At 37.3% G+C, this 12102-nt stretch overlaps 1 long non-coding RNA gene across 1 annotated transcript; it reads right to left on the reverse strand.

The window, feature by feature from the left end:
- Positions 1-3277: 3277 nt before the first annotated feature.
- Positions 3278-7257, reverse strand: LOC124882250. The gene is made up of 2 exons (XR_007041843.1): positions 6164-7257; positions 3278-5235 (listed from the first exon to the last, which is right to left on the reverse strand). It is a non-coding gene; the product is annotated as an uncharacterized LOC124882250 (long non-coding RNA).
- Between the last annotated feature and the right edge of the window lie 4845 nt (positions 7258-12102).

The following is a 12102-nucleotide window of genomic DNA, read 5'->3' on the forward strand; positions in this document are numbered from 1 at the left end:
TTTGGGCTTCTGTCTCTAACAATTTTGCACATCTAAAATGATTTTTTTTTCTTCATTGCAAAATTGCTCCAGCTCAGTCAGATTGGATAGAGAATGTCTGTAAAAATAAATGTTAAAAATAAATGTTGCAATAGAATCTTACCTGAATTTAAGTGACTTGGGCATCTTTTAATGTTAATCACTCCATTGTCGCTCTGGCTGTGTGTTAGTGATGCGTTGCTGAAAAATTAACCTTAGCCATCCTGTATTTTGTCTCATTAATTTTCCTCTGACCCTGCTGTGGGAAATCATCCCCACAGCATGAGGCTGCCACCACCATGTGTCGCAATGAAGATGGTGTGTTCTCAATTTTGGTCTCATCTGACCAGAGGACCTTCTTCTCATATGTCTGCTTTGCCCCTACATGGCTGATGGCAACCAGACATCATAGATTCTTTTTTCAACAACTGATTTCTTCTTGCCACTCCTTTATAAAGGGTAGATTTGTGGAGTGCACAACTAATAGTTGTCCTGTAAACGGACTCTCCCAGATGACTCCTCCAGAGTAACCATGAGCCTTTTGGCTGCTTCTCTGATTAATGCTCCCTTTGTCCAGCTTGTCAGTTTAAAAGCACAGACATCTCTTGGTAGGTTTGCAGGTATTTCAAGCGTTTACTATGTTCCAGTGATGTATTGAACAGTGATGTTTGAGATGTTCAAAGCTTGTTTTATAACCTTACTCTGCTTAAACTTCTCTACAACCTTATGCATGACCTGCCTGTGATACAGATGCTCACCAGTGTTCAGACATTATATTTTTGAGTTTCAAAACTTATTATATGTTTTTCTTTTAAATCACAATTATGCTCTACTTTATGGGAGAGTGTCTCATAAAATCCTAATAAAATACACCGAAGTTTGAGGCTGTAATGTGACAAAATATGTACATCATGCATTAAATACAAGTTATTAATTTTAGATTATGTGATGGCAATTTCTGGGATTTGCATTTGGATCAGTTGTTCAGATCAAAGGTCGTCTAACTTGTTTTTTTACCTGATGATCTGTAAAAGAACACAAATTATTTGAGATATAGAAGATCCAAGCAGATAAATAAGTTGATTGATGCTTTTTTTTCTGTCCTTGCTATCAGAGTCCTTGGCATGGAAAATCTGGTGTTCAAGGAGTCAGGTTGCATATTTACTGTAGACAGAGATTGTTTATTGTATAAAGCATAATCAGAATCAGCTTTATTTCCAGGTTTGTGCAGACAAACAACAAATTTGACTCCGGTAGACTTTGCTCTCAATAATAAAGAATATCTTTTTAAATGTACATATATACACAACTGACTTTACAATGGAATAGAATATAAGCCACCTAATTTACAGTGCTGAAATTGAAATCCCTTTCCCCCTTTCTTAGGGGCCTCCGACGCCAGAGGAAACAAATAACACATTATGCTGGAGGGCTGACCTCTTAAAATAGCCACAGTTTAGCCACCTCCCCGGTTAAGACCCCTCACCTGATTCAAAGATCTGTCAAGTCCCACATCAACGGCTATGTTATGCAGTCTGTCAGCTGGGAACAGGGAAACAGGCGGAAAACAAATGTCATTAAAACAAGCATGTGACTTTTTACGTCCTTCAACACATCGGACAGAGGTTGCTTTAATAATTCAGTTGAGGTAATTTTGGGGTGGTGAAGTAAATGCTAACCATTTTTCTCTATAAAAAAGTTCTTTAAAGGAGTTTGATGTTAGTGCTTTTATTTGTGTCAGCTGACCTAACCCATGACCGTCTGTTAAGATGAGTCAATCAACACTTATTAGGCAGGTCAGTGACCTTTAACCCTGTAGGCCGTCACCATGTCATCTGTTGATTTGAGAGCTCTTCAAGGAGCAGCATTCCCGTCCCAGTCTATCTCAATAAGGCTAATTTAGAGTTCAGACGGCTCTTACTATCTGACATTATCATCCTTTATCAGTTCTTTAAGTTGTCTTCATCTATTCTAGTGGTATTCCATCCTTTTTTTAAAATAAAAGTCGAAATGTACAAGAGCGTGGATGAGTGTGTAGCCCTCCAGTCATGACTAGAATGATGAATTTTAACTCGGTCAGGGAGAACATTAATCTAAGAAGCAGCCAAAGGATCCATGTTAATTCCAGAGAAGCTGCAGAGATCCACCGCTCAGGTGAGAAAATATGTAGATACAACAATATAGGTGACTTATGTCTTCTATGGAAAAATGAAAAACTTCAATCCTTATTGGCCAGTATCCTGCAACTTTTAGATGGGTTCTGTAGAACCTAATTGCATGCTGAGGAAGTAGTTTAGGTGTTTGGTTCAGAGGCGTTGGATCAGAGACACATCTAAAAAGATGCAGGACACCAACCCACCAGGACTGAAGCTTAAAACCCCTGCTCTAGATAAAATTTGATGAAAACGCACATCAGATCTTTATTTGTGAAAAAGTCTGAAACTCATGTATTATTTTCCTTCCACTTCACAATTATAAGATAATTTATGTTGCTCTATCTCATACACTGAAGGCTGTGGCTGTAACGTGCAACATGTGGAAACGTTCAAGAGGTTTGTTAATAGGACATGTCTTGTTAAGCGTACATACTCAGTTTCCTCTGATTTTTCTACACGTCTTTATTAACTTCATTTGCACTTTAGTCATTATTTTCCTCAAAACATTGTATTTTAACAATTTTCCTTTACTGGATGTAATTTCTTTGTAGATCTTCCTCACTTAGAGTTCTCTTTTTTATTTTTCCTTTTTTCTTTTGTCATTTGAGTTGTCCTGTTGTCTTCTTGTACAGTTACAACAACCCGAAAGACTTAATGTTCTTTGTTTTATCCCGACTGAATCTCATTCTCTGGATATCTTCCTCTACTAATCTAATCACCTTTGAATTTAGGACTGTAAACTGTGGAGTCATGTGCCTTGAGATAATGAACCTATTTGGTTCCTGTTCTTGCCTGCTTTCTAATGACACATTCATCAAAGTTTTTTTATGTCATAAATAAAAAGTTGTTGTGAATAGCACGCCAATAAGCTGTAGGTTAACAGATTTCAGATAAATTCAGCACTCAAATGTAGGGAAACATTTAGAGGGTTTAGTGCAGTGTTACATTTGTTTCACACAAAAAAAATATCTTTGTCAGTTGTCTTTTTTCCAATCAAAACCAAGACAAAAACAAAAAAAAACTCACACAAAATTACCTAAACTATGGAAAAATGACTGACATTTTTATCAACAAAAAAAATTTACAAAAATGACACAGGGAGAAAAAATCAAGTCAGATTTTATTTTAGTCATTAGGAAAGGTGAGATGAGGTGTCTCAGGCATCAAATCTTCACCCATGGATCCTGTAGAGGTCTGATCTGACCTGTTCTGATTTGTTCACGGGTCTTGCTGAACCAAATGGGTTTCATAGGTGACACATGAGCCACTCTTATGTCACCTGCTCTGATCTTTGAGACGACAGGTCAAATGTGGCGGGGCCAAACTGTCATGGAGGGAACAAAGCTTGGATTGTCCGGCATGCTCTTACAGTCACACTCAGATAGATTTAACACACATGTTGAACAGCTAATCAGATCCTTAACAGATGTTTTTCTCTGAACAGAGTTTGTCATCTTTTCGACACTGTGGTTATTTACTTTTGCTTCATGAGGATTTAAAAAAAACTTAAGACTACTTTGGCAAAGCAGGCCACAGCTCTAAAATTGTTTGAAAACAGCCTCGTAATTAGTTTCAAGCTGGCATAACCAAATTTTTATGACACATGAGAATTAATTCGGTGAAAGCATTAGGTGTAAGGTAGCAATTGTAAAGTAAAATCCATAAAAAATTGTATTAAAAAGAGATAGCAAATCTCAGATTACATGAACATGCATTCTATTAGTAACTTGAATTGACCTTTTTTTTCACTTTACTGCCCGGACATCTTGTTACATTACTCCTGTACATGTTATGTTGCAAACAGAAACAGTCAGCTGAGATTAACTGTGACTCAGCAAACAGCTTGATGAGATTCTCAGGTCATCACATTGAGACACTGTTAACCAGGAAAAGAGATTAAAACTTTAATTACATTCACAGGCCAAGTCACAAAGATGTTCCTCAGAGACTCCATTAAGGCGCGACGAACAGTTAGGATCTGCAGTGACGCTCTAGGTTTTACAGAAGTGATGCAGCACATTTTATAAATCCTCGACTTATTTAGATTTTGCATTTGCACATAATATGATGCATTGTGGATATTGCAGTATGGCATGATGCATTTGGATTTATTATGACAGAGCAACACAAGGTACTGCATCATTTTAAAGTGGAAGGAAAATTATACATGGTTTCAAGTTTTTCTGACAATTGTGCTATGCATTGCATTTAGCCCTCCTGACTTAATACCTTTGCTGCAGTCACAGCTAAAAGCCCTCTGGGGCAAGTTTCTACCAGCTCTGCACATCTAGAGAGTGAAATCTGGAAATCTTGAAAACCATGAATAATTTTTATTCTACTTCAACTTGTACATTTCTCACTTCCAGATCAGCCCTGCAGAATAATTTTGTAAAAATGTTTCTTAACTTTTCATGTAGGCTGCTTGTTATAATTGATTGTGGTCCTGGTGAAAGTAACACCTTTTTCCCTTTTAGCCGAAGTTGAGTCTCAAAGCTGAAGTAATGCTTTGCAAGGATTTAGCGCGTTCTTCAGTGGCTGCATTCCACCTAAGCATCTTTTCTTTTAAATCCAACAGATGGCATTTTATATAAGCTTTACTTTGGAAATGTAGTCGTCCCATTAAACACAGGAAAAGTCACCTTTTACCATGAGGTAATTTTGTGTCACACCTCATCAGCCGTGGACTGCAAACCCAAAATAGATTAGGTAAGTCTCTGCATATTCACTTCCTTCTTAGTGTTTGGGGACAAGCTACCCTATGGGAGCTCACATCCACAGCTCTCATTACAACTAACACTACAAACAAAATAAAACAATTATTTAAAACTAAAGCACATTTTGTATGTAGTATATTTTAGGCCAAGTTTGCTTATAAGAATATTTTCTTTTAAACAAGGTGTATTTTTCTGATTGTGGCTGATCCAGGTATGTCCCAAAAGCTAATAAGACAATATGCAAGGGCTACAGGTTGGAAGGCCTTCTTGCCATTAACCTAATCTTCAGCTTCCTCCACAGATTCTCCATCGGTAGTAGCTGAGCATCTCCAAGACCTTATCATTACCTAGGGCCAGAAGAAACATGCATGATCAAAAAAAAAAATTTATTTCAATAATTAGACATTGGATAATTGGGTATGTATAATTTTGGGCCTCACAAGACACAGAAAACAAAAACAGTTGCTAATTATTTCTTCAGTCTCTAAAACCGCCTATAGTAGAATTTAACATTTAAAGGAGTGCTGTAGCAGGAGAGCAGAAGAGTTGTCCTGGATCTCATGGAGATTCAGTGTTATGCTAAGAGGATGAAACATTCACCAAGATTACTGGATCCTTGAAAGTCTGAAATCTTAGGCCTCAGACTCTGCAGAAAGCATGAAAAAGATACATGAGATGAACTCTTGCTTTTCAATGTGAACAGCAATATGGCCTCCAGCAGGTTGAATGCACTTTAACCAAAGCATAGAGCTTACATTCTTCTCCTTTTCCTTTCAGTAAAGACTGTGGACAACCTGACACTGTACAGGACAGATCTACAGGTTATGTTGTGTTATTATTATTTTTTATTATTTTGAAAACTGTAAGTACATTTCTAAAATGATTATCAAGCTCAGGTCATGAAAAATATTTATTTTTTAAAAACTGTGCTAACCACATTTATTAGCACCCCTGATAAAGTCTTTAAAATAAAAGCATCCTTTACTGCAACAGAATTATCTCATACATAGAACTGAAAGCAAATTCAATTTCCAAATACGCTTTGCAAAAAGCGTTTGGAGCGTTTGTCACCAGAAAGCTCAATCTTAGGGTCACCGCTGTAAATCAGAATGAATGAGTATGTTTGCTTTATCTAGAAGCTGTTTTTCCCAACCGGGAAAAGTTGTGTACATTTTGAATATTGAAGATACATAAATGTCACAAAAACAACTGCCAACACACACTATTACACTCACTTCTACTCTGCAGTAAAGACATTCAGTTCTTTGTGGTTACCTGCAAGGCAGAGTAACAAGAGCCTCCTGAATAGGTCGTAACAGAAACACAAAGGAGCTCTGTTTGTATGTGTTCACATCCGTTAACATGAAGAGAGGGAAGAAAGAAGCTGTCTCTGTCTGGGACTCTTCTCTTACCTGAAGGAGAGGAAGGTTGATTAAAAAAGCCAAGATCTATATGTGTTTCTACATGGTTTGAGCAGATGGAGTGCCAACACAGCAACAGGTCAAATCCAACATTAGGAGCTCGTGTATGTTACATTCACTCAACATATTTCCATGCATTTTCTCCAGTAAACTCACCTGTAATCTGTACGTAACAAAACTGTAACACTTAACAAGCAACTGCTTGGTTACCAAGTTTGTTTGTTTTTATTAAATCGGCTTACATCTGTAATTGGGTCAGAACTCCGTGCCTAAGCCTACAGTATCAGGTGGTAGCGACTAGCAACTCTGTGAGCAGTTCAGCTCACTTAAGTTAAACTATGTTTAATCAGGCTGCAATTTAGAAACAAACATCTAGCAGAGAAGGAAAAACAAGGTCTTAACACATCACAAAGACAGAAGCTAACAAACACAACATAAAACAGTCAATCAGGAGAATATTAGGGCTGTGCAAATTTTGGAAAAGTAATTTATACAGGCCTGCCTGTTTGACATGTTGGAGTTGTCCTCCTAAACTCCTGCGTGTTTGTTTATTTGGTCAAAGCATCTTATTTCTGTACGAGAAAAAACTAAACTTAAATGTCTAAGAAAAGAAAACACGGACAAGAGGTTGAAGCTGATTCACCCGGCCGGGGGAAGAGATGCTGCATCTGCGTAGTCAGGAACACGTCTGTTTGTCTCTCCCCTGCACCGTTCTTTTATTGAACATACACATACTACAGAAATATACATTTTACATTTGTTGTGCAGCCTTTTCTCAGTTTTCTCACACATTCCTTTGCTGAAGGACAGTTTCTCACACGTCTTCATGAATCTTCAGGGAGAGGAGTTACCATGCCTCCCTAATATACTGGTGGCTTCTCACGATACAGACAGAAAACACCTGCAAGCTTTAACCTTGAATAATAAACACTCATTGTGTGACCACACTAGAAGCTACTGTCTAAGGATTTTTCTAACTGTCAAAAGCATAACTAAAAACTCCTAATAATAATCAATCTATAAGCAGCAAATCCCAAATATATCTTAGCTTTAGCTACTAATGATAAGTCATTTATATTAATGATAATAATAAGGCTTTTATATTTCCACAGACAGTACAATTATGTTTTTGTTTTTATTATTTCATTATGAACAGGTGGGTTGGAGAAAGGATGCATCTTAAAGTTGCAGGATAGGTGCTCTTTTTAGCAGGGTAAAGGTTTCCTCCTTGAACACCTCCCATGAAGGTTATTCTTGGGCAGTCGCTTTCTAATTGTACAGGAATGCACTTTTACCTCAGCAGTAGAAAGAGCCTGCTTTAGGTCCATTGATGACATTTTAGGGTTTTGGGAAAGTTCTAGAAACACATCAAATTACATGCCTAAGATTTAAATAAGTCAAACCTCTACAAAATGATGTTCTCAATATGTATACCTAATGTAATGTGAGTGTTTTAGACATTACATACAGCAGAAAATTGTCTTTTTAAGTTTAATTGTTTATTTACATTAGTTAAATTCTGCTATAATCTTCAAATTAATATTAAATATGTATATGTCATATAAGTCAGAAAGACACAAAGGCTCTTGATTTTATACATCAATCTGCTGTACTAATTTCTGCAACAATAAGCCATTTTCCAGTGGTCCTTTTTCTTAATTTATGTATGTTTACTTTTGTCTAATGTGAAAAGTCTTCTTACTCGTGGCAACAAATCATGCGCTTGTTCTATGCTGACATCTAGTGGACACAGCAGGTACTACTGCCATCTTTTCGGTATGTACTAGAAAATCGATTAACCAGTAGGCCTATGTTAAGTCAAGGTATATCACAGAAAACACAAACCACACCTTAACTTTTTTTGAGTTTTGTAATGATTTATTTAAACGTAAAGATTTATACACAATGTAAAAACTATTTGTGTATTAAGGTGCTTTGTTGTGCACGGGGTTTTCAGGTCAAGACATTTTTCAAAAATGTAATTTATTTACAGCACTTATTTCAGTAAACTGCAATAAATCTTATATGGCTGGTGGAAATATAAACAACTGTCAATCTCTTAATGCAACAGTTTTGTTTTTAACATTTGTAATTACAGCATTTTATGCCTTTATTCCACAAACCTGACTCAATACATGTTGCTGCACCAACATCAAATAAAACATAGCACGGTTATACTAGCTATATACTACTACCTCATACTTCTTTTCTCATGTGTCAAGTGTAAGCTGGTCTTAAAAAGGTTTTTACCTAAAAAAAGATCTTGAGGGATGACCCAATCACTTCACTCACATCTTATGACCTGTTAAAATACTAATCTTTCTTTTTTTATACTCATGATATCGTAACAATTTTCTGGTTGCCTTTGCAAAGAGGTTTAATTACGATCGTCTTCACAGTTACAGCCTAACTGATCTGATTTACATTCATGTGCTGTCAAAGGTAATTTTCTCCATTCAAAAGCATCAAACATAACAAGTACACAGCCATAAAAATTTACATTTTTGTTGAGACCTCTAACGTGTAGACATCTACATTGTGCATGATATTTTTGTGTGCAACTAGGAGAGACCCAGGTGGATTCACATGTTGACCCAAGGTGGCATCCAGGGTGGCTGTCCTGGTTCCTCTGTTTGGCAACATGTTAGTCCAGCTGCATGTCGCCCAGTTCAGCTCACAAAACAAGCTGAGAGGTCCTGCACTACTAATCTCCTTTAGCATCCAAGAGACATGTGCATGACAACATGTACAGGTAATGTACACAAAAAAGCGCAGGAGTTGTACACATATATTACATTTCTAAAATGTTGACTGTAGATTTTTCTTTCCAAGCCCTAAGATTTTGTCACAAGTCATCACAGCACTGTGCTTCTCTGACAAGATTGTTTCATCACATATTGGACTAAACACTACATCAGTTTCTTGCAAATTGACGGCTCTAATAGAATATTTCCATGATACGGCAAAGGAAATTAGGCGAACTGGGGAATATGATCCAACTGCAACGTTAGCCAAGTTCAAAAGAATCATTATTAGCTGCTTTTCTGTTTACCTGTGCATCCTTAACATTAAAAAAAAATAATCTGATCTGCAGAAACAAAGAGGTGGCTCTTATTAAGACCCATATATTCATCACATTTAAGGCAACAAGCTTACCAGTTCAAACACAACAAAATATTAATACCAACTTGTAAGAACTTGGGCAATGTTGAACCTGAATCACATAAAGAGGAAACGCAAACAGCAAAATAAAGATTTAATTAGTAGGGTTGCAGCAGTTCATATTTTAGGGAGATGAATGTGTTCATTCTCATAGATATTGTGACTTAAAGACTGAATGTAGGAATAAAAGCTGCCAGATGGTAAAATAAAACTAACTTTAAACTTCATTGACATTTTTAAATTGTGTGTGAACAATTTTGTCTTGAGGGTGACTTTTTCATTTTAGTCCATGTCCACTGACTTCATAAAAAAACATCTACTGTACATAATCCAAAAAACAAAATAGTATACTTTCCAAAGTAACCAGAGTTTTAAAAAACGAAGTTACTCCTCCAACCATTTCATCTGAAGAGGTGACTAGAAGGCTTGCAGTGCCGTGTGAGCTGGCGGGAACTGTAGCCAGACAAACCCACACCCATCAGACCCATTAGGAGGGCCAAGCCCGGCGTGGCAGAGCTCTCCCGGCTCTGCAGCATTGTCTGGGCTGCTTGGGTCTGGAAAAGAAAGTAGGAGTTGTCACTGTGTATGCACCCTTAAGATCCATCTCTAGACAGCCTCCTCACAAGAGCAGAGGTTGATCGAGGCTTGCACACAGCGATGTGTCTCCGTAAAAAAGTGACCTTCAAAGACCTGTCTCATCCCAGCAATGGTCTTTCCATAAGATAAAAGTCAGACTAAAGTTTCCATATTTTGCATTATTGACTTTGTGTCTATTAAACCTGAAGATTTTGCAATTATTTATTCATTATTCCTTAATTTTGACCCAATCCAGGTCGTCCACTACAGTCAGGACTAAAAAAAATTAAATGTATCAGTTGTTTCTTGCTTTAAAAGCTGAATTCTAAACATTTGAATCTCTCACAGCTCATGAGAGGATGGCACCATGCTTTTGCTTGCAAATCAACACCTTTAATCTTTTTTAACCAAAACTGCAGTTCATTTACCCTCACGTATGTGACATTCTGCACTGACCCTCAGAACGCCACCTCAGCAACACACATTATGAACTGGTGTTTTTTCTTTTTTTAAAATACTTTGGAGCTCTAGATTCAGCTGCAAGTGTCTGAAATGCCTACCAGGACACATGACTTTAATGCAACTGCTCCCAAGATCCAATTAGAGGGCATTTACCTGACCTGAAGACAACTTTAACTCAAATCAATTTAAAGACAGGCTGCTGTGGTTCTCTATCCTAAATCCTCCCATGACTCAGAAAACTGTGAGCTCTTTGGAAATCAGGGTTATCGTCTGAAATAAATTACCTTGTTAATTAAGCTATATAAAATACCAAAATTCAAATGTTTGGTTGAATAAACCCTGATTTTAAATATCCATATGGTGCATAGAGCAACAAAATAATATGCAACTTAATTTGTAAATACACAAGCCCCATTATTTTTCATTGCAGGATTGAAAAATGTGTAGCACCTAGAATCCAAATAGTTATAAGAGCCTTTGTTAGTATTTCCTTCCCTGATTTGCCACTGAGATGTCTAAAGTGCTCAGAAATCTATCCACATAAGGACAACATCCGAAAGCATCACACAAACCTGCAGGTATCTGATATATCCAGGGGTCAGGCGTGGGATGCGAAAAAACATCCTTGCTCCCTTCAAACTTTACAGTAGAGATCACAAAACTCCTCTGCAACTTGGCCTCAGGAGCTGCTGCAGGGAAACTGTATCCCACCGTTTCTTTGTGTGGAGGCACCAATAGCTCTCCCCGGTTTCTACAGCCACGAACACCTCAATCAGACCATCTGCTCTGGAGAAATCCAGTCTCTACAAGTTGTATATAAACCCTTGGCTTCATTGTCATTGCGTAAGCTGGTAAGTTTGTGTGTCTCTTTGTGTGTCTGTGTGTGCATTTGTGTCACTGATGGATTAGGATATCCACTGGCGACATGGTGGATTATCATACCTGGGATAAATGTTCCCCGTGTATCGTCCACCAATTATGCATGTGGAAAAATACATTAAAGGATAACAAGGCAACACTTTAGTGACGTCTACTGGGATACTGTTAAGTAGTTTTAACAATTAAGAACAATTAAAGTTTGTTCCTATTCTAAAAGGGGCACAGAGGAATCTAACACCACTGTCTGAAACAAGAATCCATTTTCTACCCTTACTCCTCATCTGTGACGGCAGAAGTCCACCAGTCACTTTATTCAGAATGAAAAAATGAAAAATACAAATATATTAATTAAGGTTTAAATTAGGTGACATATGTTGAACTAGTTTTTTAAAAGCAAAGAAAATAACTTATATTCATTACTGCTTAATTAAAACACTCATACTATAAAAGGCAAAATACAGTACCTTACATTTGTCATATCATAACCACAAACACTAAGGTATTTTAGTGGGAACTAGTTAGAGCTTTGACTAGGCCATTCTAACTCTTCTTTAGCTCCATTCATCTACCCATCGGCTCTGACTGGCTTCCCTGTTCCTAGTGAAGAAAAGCACCTACATATCACGATGCTGCAAACTCTACATTTCATTGTTGGGATGGTGTGTTCATGGTGGTGTGCAGTGTTACTTTCCCCCCACACATGGCAGTTTTGTA

Source organism: Girardinichthys multiradiatus, chromosome 15 (assembly GCF_021462225.1).
Source record: "Girardinichthys multiradiatus isolate DD_20200921_A chromosome 15, DD_fGirMul_XY1, whole genome shotgun sequence".
NCBI classification, from domain to species: domain Eukaryota; kingdom Metazoa; phylum Chordata; class Actinopteri; order Cyprinodontiformes; family Goodeidae; genus Girardinichthys; species Girardinichthys multiradiatus.